Consider the following 26,502-nt stretch of genomic DNA (forward strand, 5'->3'; position numbering starts at 1 on the left):
TGTGTCCCTGTAGAAGATATTAAATAGTATTTGTCCCAGCACAGACCCCTGATGGACACCATTCCTTACTGGTTTCTGCTTGGATATTGTGCCTTTGACTAGAATGCTATCTATAGATGCTATTGAGAATGCAGTTAGCGCTGCTGATGCCATAGCAGGTGCTGGCAGCATTGCAGATGTAGGTACCATTTCAGATGCAGATACCATTGCAAAGGGGATTGCAGACTCAAATACCATTGCAGAAACCTCTGCAGAAACCTTTTCAGATGGCCATGCCATTCCTCATAATGTTGCCATAGCAGATACCAGAGCATATACCACTGCAGATACAGATACCATTTCAGATGCTGATACCATTGTAGCAACCGCTGCAGATACCATTGCTGATGCAAAGTCAGATGCAGGTACAATAGGAGAAGCAGATGCCATTGCAGATATCACTGAAGATGCAGAGACTATTGCAAATGCCATTGCGGATGCATACACCATTGCCGATACTGATCCCATTGCAGGTATCCATAACATTACACATACCACAATGATACCGAAACCATCAGTGGTAGAGAGTCCATTAGAGATACTGTTGCTGATACTATTTCAGGTAGTGAGAGAATTCCTTCTGCACATACAAAATCCAAATACGCGTACGCATACAGAAACCATTGCAAGCCCATGTGCAGACACAGAGTGTGGCTGGGATGGAATTAACTCTCCCCACAGCGTGGCCGTCGTGGTGCTGTGCTTTGTTTTTGTATTTAGAACAGTGTTGATAACACACCAATGCTTTGGCTACTGCTGAGCAGTGTTCGCACAGCAGCCACACTGGAGGTTCTTTCCGACCACCACACTCAAAGACCAGTACGCTGTAGGTGGGCAAGAGGCTGGGAGGAGACATAGTCATGACAGCTGACCCAAACTGACCAAAGGGATATTCCATACCATATGACGTCATGGTCAGCATTCAAAGCTAAGAGAAAGGACAGGGTGGGGCATTCATTATTTAGGCATTTGTCTACTGAAATAACCACTATGTGTACTGGGCCCTTTCTTCCTGGGAAGTGGCTGGACATCCCCTGCTGCTGGGAAGTAGAGAATAATTTTTGTGTTTCCTTTGATTCCACTTGTGGCCTTTGCTTTTCTTTATTAGACTGCCTTTATGTTGACCCACAAGTTCTCCATCTTAATTCTCCCCCATCCTGCTTAGGAGGGGCAATGGTAGAGCAGCTTGGTGGGCAATTGGCAGCCACCCAAGGTCAACCAACCAATCTGGTGAATGATAGCTAATTTGGCTATTGTAGATTTTTCTACAGTTCAGTACTTGCTCTCACTAGAAGTTATGAACCTACGCTGCTTCCATAACTGTCCAGGGACATGGCATGCTCCAAAAGAATACTGAGACTCAGTATAAATATTTAGTCTTTTCTTTGGACAGATGGAAAGTCTTGGTTAATGCAATCCTCTTGGATTGCCTTTCTGGATGTCTGAAAGAGAAGGGGACCGAAGGAACTCAGGGCTGATCATGCCTGACCATCCTCATTGCTTCCTATGTTGACAGGACCACAACTGTGGGCGAAGGGAGAGGAGCGGGTGTCATTTACTGGGATACAAGAAAGTCTTGGTTAATGCAATCAATTCTGCTGCTTCCGCACTCAACTTTGGACTCAGCAATAAAGCCTCCGCTACTTTATTTTCAGTAAATAGTGAATAACCTGTAACCCTATTACGATTCAAATAATATTAGGACCCACCTACACATAGTTTAAGATTAGGATCTCGCAATGTCATGTCTTAGTTAATATATTATATTATATAATATATATATAAAATATATAAACACATATTAAATAGGTTTGAGTCTTTTTGGCGTCATGGGTTGTCACCACACAATCATGATGTGGGGTTTTGTTGTGGTTTGCGTCAGATTGGCCATTCAGAATGACAGATGCTCCCCCTCCACCTCTCTCTCCAAAGAGAGGAGGAAGAGAGATAAAGACATTTATGAGTTTAGAAAAAACTAAACTACTTACTTGAAAATATTAATAAATTAATAAAATAATAAATACAAGAAAATAATGACATTGATGCAATATATACAAAATCGTATCAAGCTCCCAGGATAATTTTTGTGTCACCAGCAGGCACAGGGAAAGTCCCAGGCTGGACTCAGTGGAGGACAGGAGCTGGATTCCAGATCTGGATTCAGGAATGCTGGGTTCGGGATCAACAGCAGACGAACTGATGGAGTCTTCCTTGGACCTTGGCCACTGAAAAAAGAGGACTGATCCTTTGATCCCTCAGCTTTTATACTGAGCGTGATGCAGATGGGATGGAATACCCTGTTGGTCAGTTTTGGGTCACCTGTCCTGTCTGCTCCTCCCTGCAAGTGTGACCCCTCTACGCTTTTCTGCTTCCAACCCTCCAACGGGGCAAATGACAAAGTGAACTGGCCTTGGTTGTTATAGCAATAAGTATAAGCAAGAGCCTCTCTGTGTACCATTCCTTGGCAGAAACTATAAACACAGGTCTTATCACTCTGGGAAGGACCAGTTTCTGCATAATATGCTGTTAATTTCAGAGCGAGTTAGAAGAGGCTTAGATGAAAGTAAAATTACTGAACAGAAAGTTGGTTCTGTTTTATCTCAAACCAGGATATTCCACCTTTATTCCATACCATTTGTGCCTTGCTCAGATCACTATTACTTTTATCTATCAAATCTGTACACACATATATATAGATAGATACATGCAGGTCACTCATTTATGATTTATCTTTATATACAAAAGTTCGCTAAGTCTATTTAGTTCATAACTACAGGATTTAATCTATCATAGCAGATTCTCAGGGTAGGAGAAAATGTGTGAAATTCACTGTAGTTCATGCCCATGGGTAGCACGTCCATCTCGAAGAGTTTTGCTCAACACCACTTGATGAAGTTAGCTCAGGTTTCATCACTGCTGTGCTATCTTGAAAAATACTTATTGTACATTGTTAGTATTATATAACAATTAACATCCTACATTTCAGGATTAAGTACTCTCACCAAGGGTTAAATTTCCTTGAGGTACACGTTGAAATTTTCCATTCTTCAGCATAAAGAACATAAAGACCCTTCAGCAAAAACAGTCTCATGAATTGGTTTGCCTTTGCCTGAAGCAGGAAAAACGCAGTTTTCCCTGACATATTCCTTTCATGCACCACAGGGACTTTATCCCCTTCTATAGTATGTAAAAGGTCTGACTGAGCAGGACCAGCTCAATTGATGGATCCCCTGGTGTTAACTAACCAGGTAGCTTGTGCTAAATGCTTGTCCCAATTTTTAAAGGTTGCACCACTCTCTGCTTTCAGGCTGGTTTTTAACAGTGTATTGTATCACTCAATTTTCCCAGAAGTTGGTGCATGACCTCCTTCTATGACAAGATGACCCGATTATTGGATGAGGGAAAGGCTGTGGATGTTGTCTACCTAGACTTTCGAAAAGCGTTTGACACTGTCCCCCATAGAATTCTCATGGAAAAACTGGCTGCTCATGGCCTGGATAAGCATATGATCTGCTGGATCAAGCACTGGCTGGCTGGATGGTCCCAAAGAGTGGTGGTCAATGGAGTTAACTCCAGCTGGCAGCCGGTCACACATGGTGTCCCTCAGGGCTTGGTGTTGGGACCACTTCTGTTTGACATCTTTATTGATGACCTTGACAAGGACATAGAGTGTATCATCAGCAAGTTTGCAGATGACACGAAGCTAAACGGGAGTGTTGATCTGCATGAGGATAGGGAGGCTCTACAGAGAGACTTGGATAGATTGGATCGATGGGCCAATGGTAATGGTATGAGCTTCAACAAGGCCAAGTGCCAGGTCCTGCACTTGCGCCACAACAACCCCATGCATTGCTACAGGCTTGGGGAAGTGTGGCTGGAGAGCTGCCTGGCAGAAAAGGACCTGGGGGTTCTAATTGACAAGCAACTGAACGTGAGCCAGCAGTGTGCCCAGATGGCCGAGAAAGCCAATGGCATCCTGGCTTGTATTAGAAATAGTGTGACCAGCAGAAGGAGGGAGGTGATTGTCCCCCTGTACTCAGCACTGGTGAGGCCACACCTTGAGTATTGTGTCCAGTTCTGGGCACCTCAATACGAGAGAGATATCGAGGTGCTGGAGCGAGTGCAGAGGAGGGCAACGAAGCTGGTGAAGGGCCTGGAGAATAAATCTTATGAGGAGCAATTGAAGGAGCTGGGACTGTTTAGTTTTAGGAAGAGGAGGCTGAGGGGAGACTTCCTCACTCTCTACAACTACTTGAAAGGACATTGTAGAGAGGTTGGTGCTGGTCTCTTCTCACAGGTAATTAGCGATAGAACAAGAGGGAATGGATTCAAGCTGCAACAGGGTAGGTTTAGGCTGGACATTAGGAAAAAATTCTTCCCAGAAAGAGTGGTCGGACACTGGAATAGGCTGCCCAGGGAGGCGGTGGAGTCACCGTCCCTGAATGTGTTTAAGACTCATTTAGATGTGGTGTTAGGAGATATGGTGTAGGGGAGAACTTTGTAGAGTGGGGTTGATGGTTGGACTCGATGATCCCAAGGGTCTTTTCCAACCTAAATGATTCTATGATTCTATAGGGGATACGATATGCCCTCCCAGGGCAGAGGTGAAGGATAACATCCCTGCACCAGCTGGCCATCCTCATCATAATGCTTTTGGTTACCAGCAGCTGAGGTTTCCCTCTAGTCACCATGAGGACAGAAGCATGCGGAGTGCCTACACACCCTTGCCTCTCAGACCTGTCACTGCCCACCTCACCCTAAACCTTTGCTTTTACCTTAACGCTAATACCTACCCTGGAGCTCTCATCTTTAGCCCTTCCCTGAACACTAATGCCAAAGCTGAAACCCTCATCAGATGCCTGAAGCCTAAACTCTAACCCAATTCCCTAATCCTGTCCCTCAACCTCCCTTCCTCTTCAACCCCTCTTCTAAGCCTAACTCACGTTTCCCAGGATGTAGGAGGGCAGGGCTTGTGAGGGGAGATGAGATGTTAGGGGCAGGCAAGAGGAAGATGAAGGCAAAGGTGACATTGCTTGGAGAGTAAGTTGGGATGTCATTTCTGCTGGAGGAAGATGGCTGGTGAGGAGCAGTATCGTGAAGTGCTCAAGATGACTGAGAGTTTCATGAAAGACAGAAGAGAGCGTGGGGAAGGTGAAAGGTGAGGCATGTGAGAGGGACGTCAGTTGGTTGAAGAATTCCAAACCCTCACCCTGAGCCCCACCACGATCCCTAGCCCTAAAAGGGAAACTCTTACCCCTTCCCCTAGCCTGATCATGAAGCAGAAACTCTCACCAGTTTCAAGTTTGCCTGAACCCAAACAGAAACCCCAACCCCTTAAGCCCTAGCACCCTCCCTTGAACCGCTAGCCTTCCACCTGTCCTCTAGCCCTCACCATAAGCTGCTTTTCTCCCAGCAGGCAGAATGAAAGCAGAGATTGTGAGGTCCCAGCGCAGTCGCATGACATTGTAAGATGAAATGTGACATGACATGTATCAGATCAGCTTGTAGCTGACAAGGTGGGTGATGGTGGGGAAGTTACTCTTATGTCAGCTCTGCATCAGAATCTCACAGGTAAAAGACAGGTGGCTTTGAAGGTGACTGTAGAGTAGAGTCATTTCTCTCTTCTGACCTTACAGGCCAGAAGTGGGAAAATGCATTGGCTGTTGATTGTGAGATCACATCTGTCTCTGTAGGTGACAGGCAAGAGAAGTCTCATGGCTGGGTCAAGCCCTGTGATAGGCTTGGCCCCAGCCATGGTCACCAGGCAGGCCAGCCAGGAGGGCAGGCCATGGAGACAAAAGGACTTTCTTTGGGTATTCTGGCACTCTAGCAATGCTGGAAATCTCCGTGAAGATCTCTCTAGCATTAGTGGTGGGTAGGCATTCCCCTGTAATGGGAAAACTTTGGCCAGACAATGTCCAGCACCACCAGTTTCTCTTCTTGTAGTCAGTCCTTGGCCTTTCTTCTCCTCATGTTATCTTGGACTTTGCTGGGAAACTCTCAGTATTGTTACAGTCCCCACAGAGTACCCTTCTCGGAGAGTGAACAGCCAACCCTGAACTGTGGGCAGTCTAGAGCCCTAAAGCCCACCAGGAAGGAGTTAAAACTTTAAGCGGAACAGGGCTTTAGCTCACCCAATCCCTTGGTTTTGAAGAAGAGCTGAGTGAGAAGGGAAGGCTGCTCATCCAAGGGATGAAGGTTCAACTGGTGACCCTCAAAGCTGTAATGTCTGCCGGTGAAAGGACATCTGGGGGAACCAGCTGCCAAGCTCATCCTTTTCTAGTCTCTGGAGCAGAGGCAGGTAAGAGCTTTCCATTAGGATAGAAGGGGTGAGACAGGAAGTTTGCTCATACAGGTGCTGAAGGTGTCAGGGCACATGGAGGCTTTCTCACATGTTGCACGCCAAGGTAAAGAGTGAGGGGCAGACCTGCACCTGGAGACAGACAAGCACAGCTGGAGTTAGGGCTTGCTGATTTGTCAGGGGATGGAGGCAGGGAATTGTATGTGAGAAGGATATCCATGACTCCTGTGAAGTCTGTCTCAGACCCCAGCCATAACAAGGGTCATTCTTGCTCACCCTGCTTGACTAAATTTCTTGTCTCTTCTTATAGCTCCTTGCCATTGCTAGATGGTTCTGAAGCCTGGGATTGTCACTGGGCCTGGCTGGAGGAGGGAGTACAGCTGAGGTTTTTTTCCTTTGGGTTCATCAGGGCAGAGAATAACATCCTTAGCTGCATCATAAGGGCAAACATGGAGAGAGGGAGGATTTGGGGCCAACAAGTTTGGAGAGGTTTTTCAGCACAAGATCTTCAAGCAAGATGAACAAGAACCCTGCCTCTGGTGACTCTGCTTCTGAGACCACCATGGGATGGAAAGGGGATCTCTGCAGAGGAGCTTTCATGGATCCATGCAATGGAAGTGATAAGAGAGCTCTTGGCGGGAGCCGGGCTTCAGGGATCGTTCCTCTGCCCAAAGGAATGCAACATCCAAGGAGCCTTCTCCAATTGCACTGGACAGACCATGGATGCACACCGATGTGGCATGTGTTAGCATCCATTGGAGATTGCACTGAGTGGCGGTGCGCCTGGCACTGAAGTCCCTGCATGCAGACATGCGTGCTGTTGACCGTACAGACTTTTCAGATGCCCTCACATTCCCCACTGCCAATATTTGTTCATTGTCCCCATGGAACTCCCCTTGATGTTCCCCTAGATGTATCTTCCCTAGCTTGGAGAAGAGAGGATGTGAGGTGAGAAGAGACTTCTGCACCGGAAATGTGCTCAACTGACAGAGATAAATATCATCACAGGAATCTACACTTAGATAAGGAGGCATCCTACACCTTGGGAAGAGCTCTCTTTTTAGCCCAAATTCCTGTTTTATCTCCTCAGGAACAACAGGATCCAACTGACAAGTACACAAGTTTACTTATACTTACTGATACAAGCAAGCAGGGATTTTTCCACATTCTCTTCTAAATAAGGCATAAAGATCACTAAGGAACTCGTTCCTCCCTCCTTCTTCCCACTTCACAAACGTCCACAAGGCAGACACTACTTGAGGGCACCTAGTGCAGAGCACATGCCTTCGCACAATTTATCCTCAGCAATTCACAGAAGAACCATTGCTACTTCATATTCTAAGAAGCCTACGAGATCTGGGTGCTAGCCAGGGATTTCCTGAGCCTCTTCCTCAGGGCCTCCCTGACCTCCCTGTTCCTCCAGGTGGAGATGAGGGCATTGACCAGGAGCATGAGGAGGGTGTACAAAAAGGAGAACATTTTGCTGAGCTGCCTCAGAGGGGCTGTTCTGGGCATCAGGAACAAAATTATGAGTTAGAGACAGAAAACAGTGATGATGGTGAGGTGAGAGGAGCAGGTGGACAAGGCCTTCTGCCTGCCCGTGCTGGGAGGGACCCTCAGGATGGCAGCTGTGATACACACATAGGAGGCCAGCATGAACACAAAGGGGAAGACTGCATCTGGAAAAAAGAGTGTGAAAGACTTGAGTTTGACAATGCTTGTAGGTAAGTATTAAGGAACACTTGTAAGTCAAGTACCAAGAGCTCAACCACTTCATTTGCTTTATCCAAAATGTTCACCCTATAAAGCATAATGACAAATGAAGAGTTAACAACATCCTTTGAAAGGAAAAGATGAAAAAAGAAGACAGTCAAAGTCTGTGTCTGGACTATAAAGATCATCTGTTCCATAAAAAGAAGAGCTGGAGTCAATGGTTACAGGGTTTGCTGAATAACTAACATTGAGGAGAGGTTTGTGGGCACTGGTTTGAGAAGAACAGCTGGCAAATTGGAACAGCTAGGCAACAGAATCCAGCCTAGTTGATTCTTAATCCATGAGGAATCAAATATTGGACAAAACCAATGTATTCTTAGCAAGACTCAAGCAGACTCAAGATGAGTCACCGTCTGCCTTGGCAGCCAAGAGGGCAAATTGCATTGTGGGTTGCATTATAAACAGTACAACCAACTGGCCAAAAGAGGTGATTATCCCACTGTATTCAGCGCTGGTGTGGCCTCACCTGGAGTACTGTGTGCAGATCTGGGGCCCACAATTTTGGAAGGATGTGAAGGTACTTGAATGTGTCCAGAGGAGGGCCACAAAGCTGGTGACAGGGCTGGAAGGAACGTCCTGTGAAGAGCGGCTAAGGATTCTGAGTTTGTCTAGTTTGGAGAAAAGGAGTCTGAGGAGTGACCTCATTGCTCCCTACACCTTCCCGAGGAGGGGAAGTGGAGAGGGAGGTGCTGATCTCTTCTCCTTGGGATCCAGTGACAGGGTGTATGGCAATAGTTCAAAGCTGTGTCAGGGGAGGTTCAGACTTGACCTTAGGAAGCATTACTTTACTAAGAGGGTGGTCAAACACTGGCACAGGCTTCCTAGAGACGTGATCGATGCCCCATGCCTGTCAGTGTTTAAGAAGCATTTAGTCAGCTCTGAAGCAATCAGGCAGTTGGACTAGATGATTATTGTAGGTCCCTTCCAACTGAGCTATTTAATTCTATACTTTGCTATTCTAGAAAAACCTGCAGGGGGCTGCAAAGAAGACGGACCCAGGCTCTTTTCAGTGGTGCTCAGTGACAGGACCAGAGGCAATGGGCACAATCTGAAACACAGCAGGTTCCCTCTGAACATCAGGAAACGTTTCTTTACCGTGAGGTTGACCAAACAGTGGTGGAGGTTTCCCAGAGAAATTGTGGAGTTTCCATTCTTGATGGTATTCAAAAGGCATCTGGACATGATCCTGCAAAACTGGCTGTAGGTGGCCTTGCTATAGCAGGGGAGTTGAACAGATGACTTTTAGAGGTCCCTTCCAACCTCAACCATTCTGTGATTCTGTGAAAAGGCAAGTAATCCTTGATCTGGCATCACGTATCAGGGGTGTGGGATTACTGAAGGCTCATCTAAGAAGCAAAGAATGGGGTTAAAAAGGTGTCAAATCCCCCAGCCTTTTCTCCGTCCTGTGACACCAGGACCCCTGCCCCATTCAGCGGTGGTCCCATGTTTTCCCTAGCCTTCTCTTTGCTGTTGATATAGTTGCAGAATTCTTTTCTTGTTGCATTTCATCTCCCTTCCCAGATTAAACTGCAGGTGGGAGGTGGCCAGGAGTCTGCCTTTCCTAACCTCCTGTCACAACACTTGGGAAATTATCATTCTATTTCTGCCCTCCAGAAGCCTTCTAGATAGCTTCTGTCCTTCTGTGTTTCCCCTCAGACAGATATCGGGGCTTTCATGATCCCTATGGGAGAATGGCCTGTGAATATCTGAAGAAAGTCTCTTCTGCATCTTCGTTAATCTTCCTGATTCCCAGAGAAGACACCCACTACATCAGCCTTGTTGCTCTTTGCACCAACTCATTTGTTCTCAGCTGAGTCATCACCTGTCCCCAGGCAGAGATCCACGCATTCCTGCTGCTCTCCCTCATGAAGGGCAATTCCTCCTCCTCCTTGCCATCTGCAAACCCCTGCACTATGGGTCCCTCCTGGGCAGTAGAGCTTGTGTCCACATGGCGGCAGCTGCCTGGGGCAGTGGCTTTCTCCATGCTCTCCTGCACACTGCCAATACATTTTCACTGCTACTCTGGCAAGGCAATGCCCTAGACCAGTTCTTTTGTGAAATCATCTAGACCCTCAAGCTCTCCTTCTCAGACTCAGATTACCTCAGGGAAGCTGGGCTTCTTGCTTTTTGAATCTTTTTTTCTTTTGCCTGTTTTGTTTTCATTGTGGTGTCCTATGTGCAGATCTTCAGCGCTGTGCTGAGGATCCCCTCTGAACAGGGACAGCACAATGCCTTTTCCACGTGCCTCCCTCACCTGGCCTTGGTCTCCCTCTTTATCTGCACTGTCACATTTGCCGACCTGAAGCCCCCCTCTATTTCCTCCCCCACTCTAGACCTAGCGATCTCAGTTCTGTACTCAGTGTACTGCTGTACTCCAGCAGTGAACCCCCTCATCTACAGCATGAGGAACCAGGAGCTCAGGGATGCCCTGAGGAAACTATTGCAATATACTGTATTTCAGCATCAATGAGGTAACTGTCTTTCTCCTATGACTCCCAGCATATTCACAGAAAATAGCAGGACGACCTTTTGTTCGTAACCTTTTTACATTCTTCCTTTGTTTGTTTGTTTGTTTGTTTCTTTCTTTCTTTCTTTATTCCTTCTTTACTCTTTCTTTCCTTTTTTCTTTGTCTTCCTTCCTTTCTTTCTTTCTTTCTCTTTTTCTTTCTTTCTTTCTTTCTTTCTTTCTTTCTTTCTTTCTTTCTTTCTTTCTTTCTTTCTTTCTTTCTTTCTCTCTTTCTCTCTTTCTCTCTTTCTCTCTTTCTTTCTTTCTCTCTTTCTTTCTTTCTCTCTTTCTCTCTTTCTCTCTTTCTTTCTTTCTCTCTTTCTTTCTTTCTCTCTTTCTTTCTCTCTTTCTCTCTTTCTCCCTTCCTTCCTTCCTTCCTTCCTTCCTTCCTTCCTTCCTTCCTTCCTTCCTTCCTTCCTTCTTTCTGTTCCATCTTCCTTCCTATCTTTGTTTCTTTTTTTTCTCTTTTGCTCTTTTTTTTAGTATTCTGATAATATTTTTCCTAATCTCACTTTTTAAGCATTCAGATGTTCTTTCTTTCCAATGACCTGATGTACATGAGAAGCCAGACTCCCTCCATACTTGAAACAAAATAAAGGCAGCAGCAGAAAATCAAGCAGTGAATGAATGCTTTATTTTGCTTTGCTTACACACGCAGCTTTGGCTTTGCCTGGGCTGAGCTGGGAAGTGCTCAGGAGAGGAAAACACCAGTGCAGAGCTCAGCTGTGTGAGTGTGAAGGCTGGGTGCACACAGCAGTGTTCTCACACAGCCAGGCCTTCTGGAGAGAAAGGAAGGACCAGCAGAGCAGGACCTGCTCTGTGCCACGGTCCCTGGACACCCCGGGGAACCTGCCCCAGGGTAATCGTCACCAACCAGCCCCTCACAGCTGCAGCAACAGCCACTCACCTCAGCTCAGAGAGCTGGTCTGTCCCTCCATGGAGGGACACAAAATGACTGCATCAGAAGTTTGTTCTTGCATCACAGACTTAGGAATACACATTTCATGTGTGTGATGAGATGAATTTGAGGGAGCACAAGTGCCAGCAGCTACTCCTAGGAGTGTCCTGTTGTGGGAAACTCACTTTCCTGAGATCACTTCAGGTTTGGAGTAACATCCGCTGGGTAACCACCACTGGCATGTGCTCCCTTGGGTGTAGGTCATAGAGACATCGAATCATAGAATCACAGCATGGTTTGGGGCTGCAAGCGCACATTGCCAGTACATGTTCAGTTACTCAAACCCCAGCATCCTCACGCCCGTCTCTGCAGGGCTGCCCTCAATCCCTTCGTCAACTCACTCCATGAGTCTCCTGCACTGCTTACAGCTTGCTGGGATGCTTTTCCAGCAGCTGTCAGGGTGACTGAAGCCCCCCGGTAGGATCCTTGGTCTACCTTGACTTAAGCAAGGCATTTGAAACGGTCTCCCACAGCATCCTCATAGGGAAGATTTGGAAGGTTGGGCTTGATGAATGGACGGTAAGGTGGATAGATAACTGGTTGAAAGACAGAGCTCAGAGGGTAGTGATTAGGGACACAGAACGTAGTTGGAGGTCAGTGACAAGTGGTATTCCCCAGGGGTCAGTACTTGGTCCAGTCTTCAATATATTCATCAGTGACCTGGATGAGGGGATAGAGTGCACCCTCAGCAAGTTTGCCAATGACACAAAGCTGGGAGGGGTGGCTGACACACCGGAAGGCTGTGCCGCCATCCAGAGAGACCTGGACAGGCTGGAGAGTTGGACAGAGAGGAACCTTATGAAATTCAACCAGGGCAAGTGTAGGGTGCTGCACCTGGGAAGGAATAACCCCATGCACCAGGACAGGTTGGGGGCTGACCTGCTGGAGAGCAGCTCTGTGGAAAGAGACCTGGGACTCCCGGTGGACAACAGGATGACCATGATCCAGCAACGTGCCCTTGTGGTCAAGAAGGCCAATGGCATCCTGGGGTGCATCAAGAAGAGTGTGGCCAGCAGGTGGAGGGAGGTCATCCTCCCCCTCTACTCTGCCTTGGTGAGGCCACCCCTGGAGTGCTGTGTCCAGCTCTGGGCTCCCCGGTTCAAGAAGGACAGGGAACTGCTGGAGAGGGTGCAGCAGAGAGCTACCAAGATGCTGAGGGGACTGGAACACCTCTCTTATGAAGAAAGGCTGAGGGATTTGGGTCTCTTCAGTCTGGAAAAAGACGGCTGAGGGGGGATCTTATCAACGCTTATAAATACTGAAAGGGTGGGTGTTAGGAGGATGGGGCCAGGCTCCTTTCAGTGGTGCCCAGCAACAGGACAAGAGGTAATGGGCACAAACTTGAGCATAGGAAATTGCGTCTCAACATGAGGAGGAACTTCTTGACTTTGAGGGTGGCAGAGCCCTGGCACAGGCTGCCCAGGGAGGTGGTGGAGTGTCTGTCTCTGGAGACATTCCAAACCCGCCTGGACGCGTTCCTGTGCAACCTGCTGTAGGTGACCCTGCTCTGGCAGGGGGTTTGGACTAGATGATCTCCAGAGGTCCCTTCCAACCGTATGATTCTATGATTCTATGATCCAAATCTCTGTGATGCTTCTTGTAGGTGAAGTAAGAACGCTTCATCAAAAGGCTCCTCTTGCTCAGGTGGCCTGTAGCAAACCCCAGCCATGAGGATTCCAGCTGCACAAGGGTGCTCAGCTCCTCCTCTTTGTTCCCCAGGCTGTGTGTGTTGGTACAGAGGCACTTCAGCTGGGCCACTGACCATGACAACTTCTTTAGAGGAACACACCCCAAATCCTATGAAGCATTTCACAGCTCTTTCCCTGTGGGTTCTGAATACACCAGCAGCCCCTGGCCCTTCTCTCTTCCTAAAAACTCCATCCCTTTCCCGGTCAATCCAGTCTGACATGCAACTGGCCTCTTTTATACCGTGTTCTGCCTCCCCCCTCTTGGTTCCTCCCTGCTCCCCCTTCCGCTGCATGTCCCTCAGGGCTTTGCACAGCTCTATTCATTCCCGCATCCCTCCCAGACCAGGCTCCCTCTGACTCACAACGTTCTCATTTCAAACGGCCACTGGATCTTCCTGGAGGTGCCACCTCTACTTTCTTGATGGCCCACCAGTTCCTGGGACTGGCAAAAGTTCTTTCTTGCCATGGACTCCATGGTTCTTTTCTCAAGTTTGTGGCTCAGTGCACTCTGCTTCTGCTTTCCCCCTTTTTCTCCCCGTTTCCCCATTAACAAGGTCCCCGCTCAGATGACCTTGCTGGAATAAACACTCCCCCTCTCACATGCCTCCATCCCTCAGCGTGACTGACCACCTTTGGTTCCCATCGCTGCCTCCCTGAGCCTTTGCCCTCAGGTTTGGGGCCCTGCACCTTCTTCTTGATGGCCACTCGGCCTGACAGCTGCCCCGCCCACCAGCTTCCAGCGGAAGTCCCACCCCCTCTCCTCTACCGGGCCTCTGCTCTCTTCTGATTGGCTGCCAGCACCGGCCACCCCAGCTGGATAGACCCAGAAGTGCATCGGACCCGGAAGGCCCTTCCCCTACACGCATGGGGGCCGCCATTGTGGTTTGTCTGCCATTTTATGCCGAGATGCCGCCATTCCCTGGCAGGGAGTTGCCATTTGGTTAAAGATCACACAGCTCCGTGATTGGCTAACGGCCATTTCCTGACACCGTCACACCCGCATGTTCTCAGGCACCCCTGGGATGGGCCGCCTGCCTCATTTGGATATAAAAATAGAATATTTATAGACAATATAATCATATGTTGTATATATCTATGAAAGGAAGTGTATAAATCTGGTAATGAAGTTATTTATGTATAAATAGATACACTATTTTTACATATATACTTCTATATATGTATGTACATTTTTATATAGATAAACATTCATAAAGATATAGAAATTAAATTAATAGTCATAAAATCATAGTTTTGAATTGAATAAATCCTTTTAAAATACAATTTAGTGTAGTGAAGAATTACAGTTTAAATATGAATAGAAGCAAAAGAAAAATGCCGGGTGGGGGTACTGTGAGGCTTGTGACATCACTGGTGTAGCTGATAGGTAAATGGAGTCAGGGTGCTTGAGTATGTACCCAGGATATCACTCATGGCTGGGTAGCTGTTAGGGCAGGACCAGGTGAACAGCTTGTGTAGGTGCCTGTGAGGTCACTGGTGCCTGCACAGATGACAGGCCAGGAGCTGTCACCTGGCTTGTGGATGTCTCTGCGATGTCGCTGGTGCCTGAGGAGCCCAGGAGAAACATGTATTGTGTTGGGTATTTTGAGGTCCCAGGTGCTTGAGAAGCTGGTAGGCCAGGACTAAGCCCCCATCTTGTGTAGGTGTTTGCAAGGTCACCTGTGACCACTCAGCTGATAGGCCAGGAAGAGGCCCATGGGTTGTGTAGGAGCTGGTGAAGTCACTGCTGCCTGTGTACCTGGTAGGGCAGGAGCAGGAACGTGGCTCGTGAATGTCGCTCTTGTTATTTCACCGCTGCCTGTGTAGCTTTTGGGAAAGGAGCAGGCATATGGCTTGTGTGGCTGCTGCTGATGCCATTAAAATAATATTTGGTCCCCACCCCAATATGGCTTTTTGGAAGAACCATCGTCATCAGAAGCCTGGACACCACACACGCACACACGTGTGACAGCGGGACTCCTGAGCACGCAGCAGCAGCAGCAGGAGGGTGTGAGGTCATGGCCACTGTAACCCCTGAGCACACGGTGGTGGCAGCAGGAGGGACGTGAGGTCACTGTCAGTACTACTCATGAGCACACGGCAGCAGAAGTAGGAGAGTGTGAGCTCACTGTCAGTATAACCAATGAACACACAGCTTGGGCAGTAGGAAGGGTGTGAGGTCACGTCACCGATGTCACCCCGTGCCCGTGGGGCTCGGTGCAGAGCAGCCATGTGCATGACAGGGGCATGACGGGGGATTGGAGCTGCCTGTCCCCGTGTCTGCGAGGCCGAAGGAGCAGCCCCTGCGGCCCTGGCTGGAGCAGTCGGGGTGGGGGTGGCTCGGGGGCACCCCAGGGATGTGCCTGGGCACGGCGCCAGGAGGAAACCACAGACTTCCTGCCCGGGTGCTGCGGGGGGAGCGGGGGGAGTACGGTGAGGCCACGTGGGCTGTGGTTTGTGCACCTGCAGGCTCCAGCTCCCGCTCCGCCTGCGGGGAATAACGGTCCCTGGGTGACACACTGAGAGTCAGGGACACGTCTGAGCCTCTGGGATGCCTGTCTGCTGCCAGGGCAGGGACTTGATTTAGCTCCAGCTCCTGCGGGGGTCTGCAGGGAGGGACGGACAAGCGAACCCTCCTGGGATGGAGCCGTTGCCCTGGATGAAGACCTCTGCCAGATGCTGCTCCCAGCACAGCGAGGTCCATGGCAGGGGCAGGGGCTGTTTCCTCCCCATCCTGACACAGACCCTGGTGCAGTCCCCGCTCCATGGTCACCACAGCTTGGGGGCAGCTGGACACTTGCCTTATGGCTTCTTGGATGAGCCCGGTGCAGGAGGTGCTCAGTGCTTCCAGGCCCACAGCAGGGTGCAAGGGGCGACTAACCAAATTCCCCTGCAGACCCAGCTTGTCCCATGATGATCCGCCACCACAGCGACCATGACGCCGGCAGTGGGACATATATGTCCCTCATATATGGTCATGAACGGCGCTGGAGAAGTTCATTGGCGAGCTGGGCTGTGTCGGAGGGGAGATAGCTCCCGATAACGTCTAAAAAGGTGCTGCTGCTTCGATTGGCTCCTTCCGCAGCTGGGTCGGCATCTGCAGAGATATACTACCCTCCCATCATCGTTGTCCCCATGAGTCTCCAGGGGCTGTGACAGGGAGTGGGGAAGAGCAGGGCTGTGCCAGCAGGGCAGGAGGCTCAGGATGGGAATGGAGGGACTCCTGTCCCCTCGGGTGCTGTGGCTGCTCCTCTGGGTGCAGCTCTGCAGAGGTAAGTGCCGGCTCCCTTTTCCCACAGCCCAGGGCCATCGGGTACCAGTGGGGTCATCAAGAGCCCTTTGGGAAGAGGGTTTCTTTCCAAGTGCCGCTGAGATGAGGGTCAGAAGGAGCTCAGGTCTATGGACCCAGTGCCTTTGCCTGTGTCCATCTGGGTGGGAGAGGGTGTCTCCATGATGCTGTTAAGGGGTGCTGGGCTGGGGAGGAGCAGGTGCCCTGCGCACGGCCTGGCGATACAGGTTTTGGGTGGGCATGGGCAGGAGCCCTTTGAGTTGGGAAGAGGTGCTGAGGGCTGTGGGACAGAAAATGGCCCAGCGGGTCTGGAGTTAGCACCCCCAGCCTGCACAGCCCATGGGGAGTGGGGGGATGCCCACACATCCCCAGGGAGAGCCTGGAGGGGAGAGGGCTCCCATCCTGGTGCCTGTGACAGGCAGGGGGTACCCCAGACCTGCACTCTGGGACTCGGCGCTCTCCTGACCAGTCCCATCTCGGTGGTTGAAGGGGCTGCGGAGGTGAGGCTGGAGAATGGCGGCGGACGCTGTGCTGGGAGAGTGGAGGTGAAACACCAGGGCCAGTGGGGGACCGTGTGTGATGACTCCTGGGACACGAATGATGCTGCAGTGGTTTGTAAGCAGCTGGGCTGTGGGTCCACTGTCAAAGCTCATGCTGAAGCACACTTTGGGGCAGGATCCGGCCCCATTTGGATGGATGATGTTAAGTGTCACGGCACAGAGTCGGCCCTGTCTGACTGTAGACACCGTGGATGGGGTCAAAGCTACTGTCATCATGGTGAGGATGCTGGGGTGACTTGCTCAGGTAAGGAGCCAATCTATTCCCCACCTTTGGGAGTGGGACAGGAGAAGGGACCTGGCTGTTCCCTCAGGGAGCAATGAACGGCTGCCAGGGCAGGGTCCTGTGTTGCTGGTCACACTGCCAAGCTGGGACTGTCATTGCCGGTGTCCCTGGTCCCTGAGGAAAGACCAGTGGGGTTCCACCCACCGCTGGGCCCCAAGATGGTTCATCCCACCCTCAGTTGGTGCCTGGGGCTGGGAGATGAATCCCCCTCAATGCCCCGCATTTTTTGTTGGTTCTCATCTTCCTTCTCCAATTCAGCCAGGACCTGTCTGGCATTGCTGAGGGCCAGGTTCCCCTGTGCCAGAGGCACCGAGAGCTGTTCACGCGGCCACCCACAGCCCCAGAGAAGGGTGCAGAGTGGCCAGTGGCTTTTGGGTTGTGCCTCCTGGCAGACACAAGTCCTTCAACCAAAGCAAAGGGGCCACTCAAAGGGAAAAAGCCCTGTTCTTGGGCAGAGGAGCAGGGTGTCCCTGTTATATCTGTGCCATCAGCACCCATTGGGAGCTGCTGGGAGGGTCGTGGGTCTCTTTGCCTGTGGCCACCTTGCAGGCCAGGTGGGACATGGGTATGTAACTGCCAGAGGGCTGTGGGAACTCACAGGGTTCTTTGGTTACTCCAGGATTTGTCCGGCTGGTTGGAGGGGACAATCCCTGCTCAGGACGAGTAGAGATTCATGATGGGAGCCAGTGGAAAACTGTCTGTGACTCTTACTTTGGTCCCAAAGCTGCCGACGTGGTCTGCAGAGAGTTGCAGTGTGGCACAGCCCTGTCTGTCCCCGGGGCAACTCACTTTGGAGAAGGGGCTGGTCCCATGTGGGACAGAGAGCTGCAGTGTGTGGGGAATGAATCCCTTCTCAGCTCCTGCCCCACGGGGTCCCCCAGGGAGCAGCCCTGCACCCACGCGAATGCTGCCGGTGTCACCTGCACACGTAAGGACTCAGGGCAGGGTGTTACCACCGGGGGTGTGCCGATGATGGGGGAGCAGGGACGGGACTGTGCTGTGCTGGGTGTGAGGACAGGAGGGGTGATCACAGAACCATAGGATGTTTTGGGTTGGAAGGGACCTTTCAATGTCATCTAGTCCAACTTGCCTGCAACCAGCAGGGACCTCTTCAACTAGATCAGGTTGCTCAGAGCCCCGTTAAACCTGACCTTGAATGTTTGTCTGCAGCCCTAAAATGGTGCAGAAGGAGGAGAAAGGCAGGGTGTCCATTTGGCCTCTACTCCACCACCCAAGGCAGCAAAAGCACAAGTCTGCCCTGTCTCATCCTTCTCTCTCCCGAGTTCACAGGGTTCAGGCTGGTGAACGGCAGCACGGCGTGTGAGGGGAGGGTGGAGGTCCACGTGCAGGGGACCTGGGGCACCCTCTGTGCCTCCCGCTGGGATCTCTTGGACGCCCACGTTCTCTGCCGTCACCTCAACTGCGGGTTTCCTGAGTCCATTCCTAAAGGAGGGCGTTTTGGGAGAGGAAGCGGCCCTGTCTGGAGAGACTCCTTCCACTGTGACGGGACTGAAGCCCACCTGGGAGAGTGCCCAGTGACTGCCCTGGGGGCCTTGCCGTGCTCCCATGAGAACGACGCTGCTGTCATATGCTCAGGTGAGTGCAGGAAAACACTCGGTTACTCTGTTTTCCTCTTAAATGCTCCCAAAGCAGGGGACCCTGTGGCAGTGCAAGGCTGTGGCTCAGAAGGTCCCCACAGAGGGCTGGCGGCAGGCAGGCGAGCTCCAAGGCCCTCCTGCAAGGGTGCCAGAGCCTGGAGACGTGCTGCAGGCTGCGGGGCTCCCCGATGCCGCCAAGGGCTGGGGCATGGCTGCTCTCCCCAGGCCCAGCTCGCTTCGCATCCCTGCAGCTGGTGGGTGGAGGAAGCCCGTGCGACGGGCGAGTGGAGATCTTCCAGCACGGGACGTGGGGCAGAGTCCTGGATGAGCAGTGGGACGTGCAGGAGGCCAGCGTGGTGTGCCGGCAGCTGCAGTGCGGAGAGGCAGAGGCAGCCTACAACCCCCCGAAGGCTCAGAGAGGGACAGGTCCTGTGGGGTTGCACGGGGTGCGGTGTGCAGGGCACGAGGCCAACCTGACCCTCTGCAACACCCCCCTGCCTGAGAGTGCGCTGGAAGCAGGGATTGCCGAGGACGTGGGGGTCGTTTGCTGGGGTGAGTGGCGCTGCACGGCCCCCCCAGGCTGTGGGCTGGATGGGCAGCCAGCCCTTGATGGCAGCCGGGGTTTCCTCCTGCTACAGAGAGCCGTCAGGTGTGGCTGATGAGCGGGCCTGGGCGCTGCGCTGGGAGAGTGGAGATCTACTACCAGGGCAGCTGGGGGAGCATCTGCGATGATGGCTGGGACCTGTCTGATGCTGCCGTCGTTTGCCACCAGCTGGGCTGCGGAGGGGCGCTGGAGGCGGTTGGCTCTGCTCGGTTCGGGGAAGGCTCCGCTCAGATCCGGCTGGAGAGCGTGAACTGCTCCAGGGCCGAAGCTGCTCTCTGGGACTGCCCGGCAGGGTCCTGGGGGCAGCACGACTGCGGGCACAAAGAGGACGCAGGAGTCGTCTGCTCAGGTGTGTGCCGGGAGCTGTGGTGGGAGCCCAGTGCCCAGGCAGGCCGGGACGAGGGGAGAGCCGGCAACGGCCGAGGCTGTTCCTGGCCAGCTCTGAGCCCCTGACAAAGGCCATCGTGGGGACACCCATGCACAGGTGCCCTCAGTCCCACCGGGGGTCCCTGGGGAGCTCTGCTGTCCCTGACAGTCCGCAGGGAGGGCAGGGGTGTCTGTCCATCAGGGACATTTCTCTGTCCGTGGGTGCAAGGGGGACTTGCTGGACGTGCCTTTGCCTGTCTGAGGGCCTGGCGGGTGCAGGGGTGTCCCTGCTCCCCCAGCCCCAGCCCAGCCTGTTCCCCCTCGCTGCCTTTCCTCCCAGAGTTCATGGCCCTGAGGCTGGAGAACGGCACCAACTGCTCCGGGCAATGGGACATGGGGGAGCGTTTGCTCCAACTCCATGACTCCTGAAACTGTGTCGCTGGCATGCAAGGAGCTGGGCTGCGGGGACAGAGGGTCCCTGGAAACACAACGGTCCCTTAGGAGCTGAGCAGTCAGGGTCCCCCACGTTGCTGTGTGTGTCCCCCGAAGGACCAGTGTTCAGCTGCTGCCATGGGTGGGTGGCACGAGCTGAGCTGAGCCCCGCTCTCTGCTGCACGCCACCCCTGCAGCAGCCCCTTCACCACAGCGTTTCCCTCTGCAGGGAGTCAGCCAGAAACGCCCCCGGCCCCAATGGCTGTGTGCCCCAGCACCCCGAGCTGCACAGGTAGCTGCTCCTCTGCATGCCCCTCTCGCCTGGCAGGGCTCTGCCTGCTGTCCCGCGGCCCTGGGAGCTCTCTGCCTTCTCCAGACAGGGAGAAGATTCATGCCGTGGGAGGGGAGAAGGGGTGCTCTGGCCGAGTGGAGGTGTGGCACCGCGGCTCCTGGGGGACGGTGTGTGACGACTCTTGGGACATGCGGGATGCTGAGGTGGCATGCAGGCAGCTGGGCTGTGGCCCTGCGGTGTCTGCCCTGGCCGAGGCTGCATTTGGGGAGGGGAGCGGCCCCATCTGGCTGGAGCAGGTGGAGTGCCGGGGGACAGAGCCATCTCTGCAGGACTGCTGGGCCTGGCCTGGGGACAGCGGTGCCTGCCGCCATGAGAAGGACGCGGCCGTGAACTGCTCAGGTGGGCGGCAGGGCTGGGACACCTCACAGGGAGCCCTTTTCCCCATTGGCTGCCATCATGGCTCCAGAGCTCCTGAGAGCAAGGCCATCCCTGCAGAGCAGGAGAGCCTTTTGCCGAGTGGGCAGCAGCTTCTGTGGGGCTGGGTGTCCTCCAGCTTCTGCCCGCAGGGCCCTGCAGCCCCCAGGGACATCTCCCGGGCTGCCGGCTCTGTCCCTGCTCTGGGCCCTGCGCTCCTTCCTGGCCATGCTCACCAGTCGTGCAGGAGGGGCGATTTGGGTGGGATGTGGCAGGGATGTCTGCACATGCACACGTGCGCACACACACACACACACGGTGTGTCAGAGAGGAGGCTCCCTGGTACCTGCACCCCCACCCTCTCAGCCCAGCTCTCCTTCTCCTCCTCTGCAGATGCACCCAGGACGGCAGCACCAACCCCTCCAGCAGGTAACCCATCCTCCCCACCAGCGCTGGGTCTTCTTGGGGCCAGGCTGTGACCCACAGCCGGAGGGAAGGGGCTCCTTGCTGGGCTGTGAAACTCCCAGGAGGAGGCAGCGGGGTAGCGGTGGGGCGGGAGGCTGGGGAGGGCTGTCATTCACCCAGCCAGGTGGGAGCTTCCCCATCCCTCATCCCCTGAAACCCGGTATGTTATGGGGGTCAGGACTGGGGTGTGCCGGCCCCTCACCTCTCCCAGGCCTGGTGCTGCCCTTTCTGTGTTCCTGCCATGCAGATCCCATGCGGGGCCGTCTGACCGGCAGCGGGAGAGTCTCATTGCCCGTCATCATGTGCATCATCCTGGGAGCCCTTGTCTGCCTGCTCCTGGCCCTCCTGGCCGGGCAAGTGCGAAGCGCCAGGGCTGGGCGCAGAGGTGGGTCCCTTCCCAGGGGAAGATGCCTGCTGGCAAGGCCAGGGGTGCCGTGGGCTGTCAGTGAGTGGGAGAGGCAGAGCTGGGGGGACAAGAGTGTGTGCTCTCTGCGGGATCCCATCCCCTCTCTGACCATCCCTGGGCCAGCCCTGCCTCTGTCCACAGGCTCTGAGAGAGCTCAGGAGCCCTTCCCTGAGGCCGTGTACGAGGAGATCGGTTCCAGCCCAGCATGGCAGAAGCAGGCAAGGTTCAGCGGCTCAGGTTGGTGTGCATCCCTCGTTGAGGACACATCTACAGTGCTCTTTCCCCTGGCTGCCACCCAGGGTTGAGCCCTGCAGCCCCCTAACCCATGGTTCGTGCGGTTGTGGGGCTGTTGGATCTGTGTGGGGAGCACCCATGTCCTGGGCCCAGGAGAGAAGCTTTCTCCCCACCTGCTCTGCGCATCCCATTTGGGGACAGCCCCTCTCTGCCTGCCCCTGCACCCTGGGGGACACCTGAGGGGTGAGGGAAGGGGCTGTCCCAGGGCAGCTCTGGCAGGCCTTTGGAGATGGGCTTTGTCTCAGGGCAGCAGGGTGAGTCCTGAGCCCTCGTCCCCGTGCAGCCATGGCTCTGTGGGTCCCACGTCCCCAGCAGCACTGAGCACAAGCTGGGTCAGCAGAGCACACTCCCCTAACACCCGCTGGGCCTCTCTCCAGGCTCCTATTCAGAGGGGTCCCTGAGCAAGCTGCAGCCCTACCCCGGGGACAGCGAGGAGGAGGATGGATCGGGGGCCAGCACCATGTAATGGGGGCAGGAAGGGGTGGATCTCTCCTCCCTGCAGACATGTGATGGACAGCAGTGTCACTGAGTGTCACTGTCGGTGCTGGGAGGACATGTGGGATCTCCTGTGGGGCTGCAAACACCGATGTCGGAGCCCCACGTCCCTGCACGTCCTCCCATCCTCTGCTCTGCAGAACACATCTTCTCACTGTCATCAGCTCCCCTCACCTTTTAGACGTCCCTGTCCTGCCTCGAGGTGACCCAGCTGATGGCTATGATGATGCCAGGGAGGTTTCTGACCCTGGGGAGGATCCTTCCCCTGGGCAGGAATACTGGGAAATGCCCAGCGTGCCAGAGGAAGGAGCTGGACCCACGGATACCCTTGGAGGTGAGAGGGAAAATAAAGAGCTGCCCGTTCCTGGCGTGGCATCCCTGGTGCTGGATGAATCGCTGTCACACTGAGACCCCAACGTGCTGGGATGGGAGAACCTGCCCCAGGAGTTTTTCCTTGGACCATGGGTGGAGAGGGAGCTGAACATCTCATGGCTGCTGAGGAGAAGGGAGGAAGGTGATGTACAGCCCAGGAGAGGCACCCCATGGGGTGAACATGCAATGGCCTGCCTTGCTTCTTGCAGGTCCGGAGAGGTTCTGGGGCCCCCGGAGCTAAGGGGGATGCCTGGTCCCTGTCCCCAGAGAGCACGGGCTATGACGATGCTGAAGAGGTGTCTGTGGCACATCCCCCTGAGGACACAGAGGCTGTGACACCGGAGCTCCGTGCACAACGGTCCCTGAGCCCTGGGCCAGGAGAGCCCATCCCTGCAGTGCAGCTGGGGGCAGCCAGGAGGGAGGAGAGGTCTGTGCAGCTGGGAGAGCTGTGAGCACCAGGGAACCCTCTCCCTTTTCCCACGGGCAGCAGAAACTGCCAGGGGTTTCCTCGATTTTGATTCCCCTGTTTTTACACAGGAGCCCCCATATTGGTTCTTATTAAAAGCCTTTGAGCCAGAGCTGTGCTTGCCTGCCCAGGTGCTTTAGTGTCTCCCTGAGGGTGGCTGGAGGAATCCAGAGCCCAAAGACATGGCGGTGGGGAAGGGGCATGTCTCGGGTGGGTGTGTGGTGCAGGGCAGTGAGCTGAGCTCAGGTCCAGCACAGCTGCCCACCTCTCTTCTGAGAGGCAGCTCCAAAGAGGCAGCGCACACAGCCCTCCTCACCCCACAGCCAGACCCTGGCTGGGCAGGGCAGGCCCACAGTGCCTGCAGAGGACCAGAGGCTCCAGCTCCAGCCTTTCCCTGAGGCTGGGCATTCAGGGAAGAATCCCCTTGGAGGTGCTGGGGATGGAAGCCAGGATCTCCCACATGCAAAGTGGGTACAGAGTGAGACATGCACTCCCTGGGATGAGGTGCCCCCAGGCTCTGATGGCGCCCCAGGGTGTGCAATGGGGCAACATGGGGGCAGAAAGCTCACACGCCCTCATCCATGTACTGGGCCTCCTCCTGCACCCCTCTGCCCCGCAGCACCCCTGGAGGCGGGGTGAGAGGCAAGTTTCCACCTCCATGGGGCTGATGCCCAGAGAGGAGCATATTGGTGTTTTATCAGTCATTGGAGCCTCTGTAGGCCTCCCTTTTGCTTTTGAGAGTGTCCAGGAGCTCCTTGTTAATCCAGGCAGCCCTCCTGGCTTTTTTGCCTGACCTCTTCTTTCTTGGCATGCACCGCTCCTGAGCTTGAAGGAGGTGATCCTTGACAAATAACCAGCTTCCTTGGGCCCCTCTTCCCTCCAGTACTTTTTTCCATGTTACCCTGCCAAGCAGGTCCCTCAAGGGACCAAAGTCTGCTCTCCAGAATTCCAGGGTAGTGAGCTTTCTGAGTACGCTCCTCGCTACCCGAAGGATCTTGAATTCTACCGGTTCAAGATCACTGCAGCCAAGGCTACCCTTGAGCTTGACATTCCCCACCAGCCCCTTCTTGTTGGTAAGGACAAGGTCCAGTGTAGTTCCTCTCCTCGTTGGCTCGTCTACCATTTGAAGAAGAAAGTTGTCATCGACACATTCCAAGAAGTTCCTGGATTTCTTGTCCCCGCTCTGTTGTCTTTCCAACGAATATTGGGGTGGTTGAAGTCCCCCATGATGACAGGGCCTGTGAATGTGATGCTGCTCTTACCTGTCTATGGAGGGCCTCATCCGCTCTATCATCCTAGTCAGGTGGCCAGTAGCAGACCCCTACTGTAATGTCACCTGCCCCTGTGTTCCCTTTAATCTTGACCCGTAAGCTCTCTGTTGAGTTTTCGTCCATCCCCAGGTGGAGCTCCATGCACTCCAGCTGTTCATTGACATAGAGGGCAATACCCCCTGCTCGTCTCCCCAGCCCGTCCTTCCTGAGGAGTCTGTATCCCTCCATTCCGGCCCTCCAATCATAAGAGCCATCCCACCACATCTCTGGAATGCCAACACTCTCTTCCCCCTTTCAGAAAGATGAGCCCCATCCGACGCCAACAAGCCTGGTGCCGTGTAGGCCATCCCATTGTCGAATAAACCCAAAACTGGTGGTGACACCAGCCATGGAGGCAAGTGTTGACAGATTGCACACAACCCGCCTCTTCTTCCTTGTGGAGGCGGTTTTTAAACTGCGGGTAGGCCTTACTGGTCTTGGCATCTCTTCTGGTGTAGCCAAACCATCTCCCATGCCATCCAGGGGTTGGCCTATCTCCTCAAGAGCCTCATACCTGTTTTGCAGATGCACCTGGTTAGGGGATGTGGGCAAGGAGGGAGTTCGCTTGCCCTCTCCATTCACTGGCCTCCTTTTGGCCACTGCCTTCAGTCTGGCAGAAGGGTACCAGATCTCCTTCAGCTTGGGGTTTTTTTGATGGCTCTTCTGTTTTTTTCCTCAGGGAGGTCAGAGCCTGATTCCACCAATCAGCTTCTTTCTCACACTCCCCGATGCTCTGCAGTCTTTCTTTTAGCTCTGCTGCCAGGCTGAGCAGATCATCCACCCGGTCGCACCTCACCCAGCTGTCATCTCTTCTACCATCCACTAGACCCAAGAGGTTAAGACACTCCCTGCAGCCAGAGACCTGGGTGGCTGTGTGCTTCTGCAGGAGCTCTGTTTGTATGGCCATGTCTGCTCTGGCAAGTGCAGAAGATGCAGGAAGCTGCATCTTTCGGGTAGAGACTATGGCTGAGCTTCCCTCCTGAGCTTTCTGCGCCCTTCCGCATGAACTGCCGCGCAGACTGCTGTGCCATGCCCTGGCTGACGTGCCATGTCCTGTTTGCCTGTCCTGGTCACCACGCTCCTGGTCACTTGTGCTCCCTAAGGCCTCCTTTTAAGGGGGTGGGGGCTGGCTGCTGCTGCTGCAGGCTCTGCCCTGCCTCGTCAGCTGCCCTTGCGCGAGCTGTGGGCTCCCTGTGGGTCCCTACCACTCTGCCTGGGCCCTCAGAAAAGCTTAGGTAAAGCTCCTTTTCACTGCAATCGCCCAGCTCTGCTGCTGACATGCCAGCACCAGAGCTGTTTGTCTCAGCGAGTGACTGATCTTTTTCCTCCATCCTCTAGAACCCCTTTTCTTCATCTCCCCAAGACCACTTCCCATCACCCCCACAATCTTTTTCCTCCATCCTGTAGGACTCCTTTCCTCCATCTCCCCAAACTCCCTTTCCTCTATCCTCTCAGGACCATTTTCCTCCGTTCCCCTGGGATTCCTTTCCTCCATCCCACCCAGCATCTTGTTTCACCACCCCCCCAGGACCCCTTTATCCCCTCAAGACCACTTCCCACCATCACCCCGGGACCTCTTTCCTCCATTCCCCCA

General features: G+C 53.4%; 1 pseudogene; it reads left to right on the plus strand.

The window, feature by feature from the left end:
* Positions 1–103: 103 nt before the first annotated feature.
* LOC128903456 (antigen WC1.1-like) lies at positions 104–23,373 on the plus strand (annotated as a pseudogene).
* The last annotated feature ends 3,129 nt before the right edge of the window (positions 23,374–26,502 follow it).

Source organism: Rissa tridactyla, unplaced genomic scaffold, assembly GCF_028500815.1.
Source record: "Rissa tridactyla isolate bRisTri1 unplaced genomic scaffold, bRisTri1.patW.cur.20221130 scaffold_37, whole genome shotgun sequence".
In the NCBI taxonomy this organism is placed as follows: domain Eukaryota; kingdom Metazoa; phylum Chordata; class Aves; order Charadriiformes; family Laridae; genus Rissa; species Rissa tridactyla.